The sequence below is a fragment of the Electrophorus electricus genome, chromosome 20 (assembly GCF_013358815.1).
Source record: "Electrophorus electricus isolate fEleEle1 chromosome 20, fEleEle1.pri, whole genome shotgun sequence".
NCBI classification, from domain to species: Eukaryota; Metazoa; Chordata; class Actinopteri; order Gymnotiformes; family Gymnotidae; genus Electrophorus; species Electrophorus electricus.
Window position 1 is genome coordinate 6,049,838 of NC_049554.1, and position 6,000 is coordinate 6,055,837.

Consider the following 6,000-nt stretch of genomic DNA (forward strand, 5'->3'; position numbering starts at 1 on the left):
TCGTCCTCTATCAGCGATTTAACGTTTTATTCTGCTTTAGTAGCATATATCTTAACGAAGGCAAGAACTCGAACAGCCTTTGCACGTCTTTATGCGTACGAAACGAATAATCCAAAATTGAGTTTATAACAGAGAACAACCTTTCTAGTATTTTTTGTCGCTCTATCTATCTATCTATCTATCTATCTATCTATCTATCTATCTATCTATCTATCTATCTATCTATCTATCTATCTATCTATCTATCTATCTATCTATCTATCTATCTATCTATCTATCTATCTATCTATCTATCTATCTATCTATTTTGCGTTGTACGTGCAAAGCAGAGGCGCATGTTTCACAAGTTCACGACGGGTTGGTAAACGGTGGCTGTCCATGGTCCTGGAACGATGTAGTTCGGCGGTGTTTGGTGAACTACGAAAAGCGCGAGCTGCTTAGGCTCGCTCGGGCCCGCGGTCATCGCAGATCTCTGTCTGCAAAGATCGTGAATGTGCGGATGCGTGTCATTTGTTGCATGTGTCCGACGTGTTCCGGCACCCAGCTACGGAACAGGAGTACCTCCGTCCTACCGGCGTGTCGCCGTCGCCCTTTGCGCTTCCCCTCCTTTCGGTCACATCTGAATATTTTGCGCATTGCACCGTAAGATGCGATATAACTCGATACACAGAAAGTGCAATCGGCCAGCGTTTTCACCCGCGGTGCCTTCAGCACAAGTAGTCTACGTTTGGTGGAGCATCACAAGGTTGTGTGTGGTTAATATTTTATAAGGCATGCCTAAAGGTCCGAGCTGAAGAGCATATTCATTCGTGAAAATTAATAGCTTTGGGATACTGAATGTAAATTTTTTTTTTTTTTTTTTGTATACAATTCAATTGTTAATGGCTTACGGCCCCCCTCTTAATAGGGTGGATTGTTTATCTGCTTTTAATTTTTTATTAGTAGCTTTTTATTGATTGTAACATTTCACACACAAAATATTGTGTTTTTCTTCTCGATATTAATATCAGATAAACTGCATCGGGACGAGAGGTCCTGTCGATTCTGCCGGCGTAATAAAGCGTTCCCTTCACGCAGACCCTCCGTGGCCACTTGTAGGATACCCGGGACGCTCGTGGTGTGTGACGACCCTCCGGTTCCTCTACTCTGTCAGTGAAGGTGGGAAGGAAATCTCACCGCCTCACGTGCCATCGTGATTAATGGTCGCGCGGTCTAAACGCTCGCGATAGACCATGTGATTGGGCAACTCTGCAATCAGTGTCGAGCGCTAACTATTTCTGTGATCTGAAATTGATATCTGTGATGGAATACCCTTCAGAACTCATTCGAGGGGTGATTAGATATCGATATCATCATTTGTAGATGACAGAAATGTATCATCGTGTCCAACTTGGGACCCGGAATGTAAGACCAAAAGGAGATCGACTGAATCGATCTCCAACTGAGAGCTTTTCAGTTCAGGCGAATTGTTAAAACTCCATTACTCGGAGAGATGGGTACAACAGAAGTGTCATTCTGACTGACAAAACACAAACCACTTCAAAATGGACCCTCCCTCCCACCGAAAGGCTTTTTTGTGTGTGTGTGCGCACGGTGAAGCCCCCCCCACACACACACACACTTCAACACTCGTGAACTATGACATCGGTACGCGTGGCTACTTGGAAGAATTGCGAGCGAGGCGGGTGCAGCCAGCGCACGTGCGCGGAATAACCGAGGCGAGTTCGCGATTCTCTTGTCAAATTGATCACGGCGGTGGGGGAGGAGTGCACGAGACGCAGCGATTATCTCAGACCTCCCCATCACTCACGCTCAAGGCGGTAACGGGCCCGGTGCGACGGGGGGCTGCGCCATCGCAAGTTAATAATAACTCGTTAACAAAAAAAAAGTCTGGAACGTTACGAGGCAATAACCTTTCTTTTTTCTCTGTATGGATTTACTTCGTTGCTGAGCTTTTAACGGCGAAGACAATTTTTTTTCTGTTTTTCTTTTGTCCCTCTCGTTATATGTTCTGTAAGTTATTGGCAGCGGTCAGATTCCTAATAAAAGGTCGGAGAAACGCACTCGGGAACTCCAGGAGCACAGCATGCGCGTCGGCCTGGTGCCGTCGTCTCCGTTTCGCACTTGGCCGCTCGGGGTCCACGAGATAGACACACGGCCCTCGCGCTTGCCCCGCCGTGACAAGTCAGGAATCGGCGGCATGAGGAGAAAGTAGAAAGTCACAGCAGCTCCTCCGCAGAACCCGTCAGCATTCCGAAGCCGGCGAGAAGGAATGCACAAACTACAATAGATACCGGTAAGACAGAGGTTTCAAAAAAATCACGACTGGCGGCATCGATCTCTACGGTACGGGTTCCTCGTGTCAGATGTGTTTGACATAAGTGTTTGTGGTATCTGTACAGTCGTTGTTAAATATAGATCGTAGCGAGAGAAGAGTGAAACTTTGAGTAGTGAGACGTGCGATGCCCTCCGTGCGAGTGCAGCGCAGGGAGCGGAAGCAGAGATCCGACTCAGCAAAGCGATCATTATTAAACGCGCAACTAACGCGTTACAACGCGTCGATATAAGAAACATGACTCCCTGCTTTCCTTGATAAATGTCCTGTTTCATGCGCGTCTGGTCTCCCTGACCCTCTGTCGCAGCCGGGTAGTTATCGGAGTGGCTCGGCAGTCCACACATGAACCTTAACATCGCGGCTCTCGCCAGGAAAACGACGCAAAACGAGGGAAAACGCCTGAGCGCGTGAAAGATCGAGAGGCGATCGATGCACTGCGGGCTGAGCCGCGCGACGCTGCAGGCTCGGGGCATCCCGGTGGCTGTTGAGTGGTCCGCGAGGCTGATCCGCTGACCCGGCGCTTTTCACGCCGCTTTTCCCGGCGCTTTTCACGCCGCTTTTCCCGGCGCTTTTCACGCCGCTTTTCCCGGCGCTCGCAGTCGTTTTGCGTGGATTTCAGTCGCGTGGTGAAGTCGTAGTCGCGGGGCTGGAGAGAAAACGCGCTGGAGCGCGCGGGCTACGGTCGCTAGACATCAAAGCGGGGCAGTGTTACGTATCCCTGAAATGTACTATAAAGACTTTGACTAATTTCTTCGTGAAGCCTTAAAAAAAAAAAAAAAAAAAAACATGAAACAAAATTTTTAATGAGGATGAATCACCCGTCTTCACTCTCTCTCTTTCTCTGGCTCTCGCTCTCTCTCTCTCTCTCTCTCTCTCTCTCTCTCTCGCTCTCTCTCACTCTCTCTCTCTCCCTCTCGCGCGCGCGCGCGCGCTCGCTCGCTCGCTCGCTCGCTGTCACGCACACATACTTATTTACTTTCTCCCTTGTGGCCTTTGTCTGGCACCGAAAAATGGCTTGATGCATGTTAATTGGTGCAGTAATGAGATCTTCCCCGTATCGTGTTGTAATTGCTATTCATCCCGTCTCCACCCCCTTAGCCAGCGCGCGGTTCTCCCGTTCTCGTTCTCCGATTCGTTCTCCCCAATAAGTACTGAGGGTATCATTATTCCCCTCTCTGTTGCTGTGCTGCGTGAGAGGACACCACAGACATTCGTATGATTACTTTAGTCATGAGCATGAGGCAGAGCAGCGCTGTGTGTGTGTGTGAGAGAGAGAGAGAGAGAGAGAGAGAGAGAGAGAGAGAGAGAGAGAGAGAGAGAGAGAGAGAGAGAGAGGGTGGTGGTGTTTGGGGACCTAATTCTCACCGACGGTCACATTAACAGTCGAGCTCCATAGTTCAACCCAAGGCTACTTGACCTGACCTGCGCCTCTGTAGACAAGTAGCACAGACACTTTCTTTATCTGTCCCTCTTTCCTTCTGTCTGTCTCTGTCTTTCTACGTCCGTTTCTGTCTCTGACACTGTCCATCTGTCTCTCTCCCCCTCTCTTTCTCTCTCACACACACACAATTGTTCCTTTTATTCAGGCCTGGGATTGCCAAGCTTCATTTGAGATAGGCAGAGACAGACAAAGACTGAGAGGTGAGAAAGCGAGACAGTGCTGAGCCTGTCTGGAGGCGACCAGCTCAACGCCACAGAGCTCCCTCCCTCTACACACTTTATCTGTGTTCCACTATTATTCCTCTCCTCTCCCCTCCTCTCCTCTCCTCTTCTCTCCTCTCCCCTCCTCTCCTCTTTGTGAACACATGAGCCTGGAGGAGAGGGGTTGGATGAAATGATGGCGAGACAGAGGGGGTACAGATGGAGAGTGGGTTGCCCTGGGTCGCTTCACATCGAGAGATCTCCGGATGTGCTTTCCCTCTCTCTCGCTCTCTCTCTCTTCATCACTTGTTCTTTCTCCTTTACCTCTCACGCTGTTTAGTCCAGTCCGATCCCTTCTTTCAGCCGAGGTGCTGTCGAAAATGCCTTGTTCCTTAACCTTAGGAGTCTTTCCTGCCGGGATTTCCCCTCAGTCCACGGGCCGCGCATCGCCTAAGGAAATCCTCCAAAAATAACACTCAACGGATTTGACCTGAGATCAGAGTTTTTGAGAGAAACGACTGAATCATGGTAACAACAGGCTGCTGGGGAGATCTGACCTGCCGCCAGCGCTCCTGTATTCTGGTTAATACATCCTGCATTATTTTGTAAGCAGCGTGGAACAGTCTGACAGTGGGGTAAAGGCAGTAGTCCACTTAGTGGTATAGGGTTGCCTTGCAGAGTAGAGCACTGATGATATATTCAGGTTACATGTGTATGGCAAAAACAGCTTAGTGAATGGGCAAGAGTTATTTATTTATGTATTTTTGTGGGATGATATAAGTGCATCTGTGGGTTGAACAAATGGATGTAGAATGTGGTTTTGGAGTTGCAGAGGTTGTAAGTCGATTGCTAACAATTTTCTTTATAGAGGTAACGGTATTATATTTAGCCATTTAAGAGGACTGTCAGGACAGGTGGATAATGACAAGAAATATGTATGAGTGTTTAAATTTGCTGTGTCATTTTGAATGTGTCTGCATGTGGTCTTGCATATGATTGTCTTTATCAGTGTTTGTTTTTGAATCTTTGTTAATGTGAGTAGAGTGTGTGCGGGTGCGTGAGTGAGTGTGTGCGTGTGCGTGTGTGTGCGGGTGTGTGTGAAGCCTGTAGGAGTGTTTAGCTCTCCACGCTGTCAGCAGGTGTATGCGCAGGCTGGGGTGAGTGGCTCGGTGAATGTGTGTGACTACACACACTGCTGCTGTCTGACTGTGTATGACTCCTGTACTCCTACTCAGTGAGGCACAGAGCTCTCCCTGGCACATCCACCAGCGACAAGGCCCGAGGGCGAAGAATGACCGCATGTCTGTGTAGGATCTTAGGGCGAGAGGCACGGGGTGTGGGGTGCAGGGTGTAGGGTGTAGGGTGCAGGGTGCGTGGTGTAGGGTGTAGGGTGCAGGGTGCAGGGTGCGTGGTGTAGGGTGTAGGGTGTAGGGTGCAGGGTGTAGGGTGCAGGGTGCGTGGTGTAGGTTGCAGGGTGCGGGGTGTAGGTTGCATGGTGCAGGGTGCAGGGTGTAGGTTGCATGGTGCAGGGTGCAGGGTGTAGCCTGTACGGTGTTCTCCACTTCCGGTCCTAGTGCTGCTCCTTTCAGCACTTTCCATCCTGTAACATGATGGATAAAAGTCCTCAATTAATAAATAGTCCTCCCTTAATCATGACCTTAGAATTACAGATGTGCAAAAGAGGCCTGGTTTGCAGAACACACCAAGCAGCATGGAGTGTAAGCCATAGGCCAAGGGTACCGGTGTACAGAACAGTAGCGGAGTAGTCAGCACAGAGCATAAGGCACGCAGTGTGGGACACCACAGCATGGCGTGATCTATGTGTGGCAGTTTGCAGTACTGTGCCCTGCACATCTCGGAGTTCTCTCCGCTGTGTGATGGGCGTAGGGCTAGGGTGTAGGGCGTAGGGCTTAGGGCTAGGTTTTAGGGCATAGGGTGTAGGTCTAGGGTGTAGGGAATAGGGTGTAGGGCACTACAGCACATAAGGCATGAATGCCCAAAACGTTTTTGGCCTGGTCAGCTGA

General features: G+C 49.5%; 1 protein-coding gene across 2 annotated transcripts in view; it reads left to right on the top strand.

Annotated features, from left to right (window-relative positions):
* tafa4b (TAFA chemokine like family member 4b) overlaps window positions 1-6,000 on the top strand; it is a 37,468-nt gene that overhangs the window by 1,420 nt on the left and 30,048 nt on the right. The window contains exon 1 of one of the 2 annotated variants that reach the window (XM_027015485.2): window positions 1,776-2,296. The exons of the other annotated variant lie outside the window; for it this stretch is intronic. The gene's annotated coding sequence lies outside the window, so the exon portion shown is untranslated. Of the gene's footprint in view, window positions 1-1,775; window positions 2,297-6,000 lie in introns of those variants that run through there. 2 annotated transcript variants of the gene reach the window in all.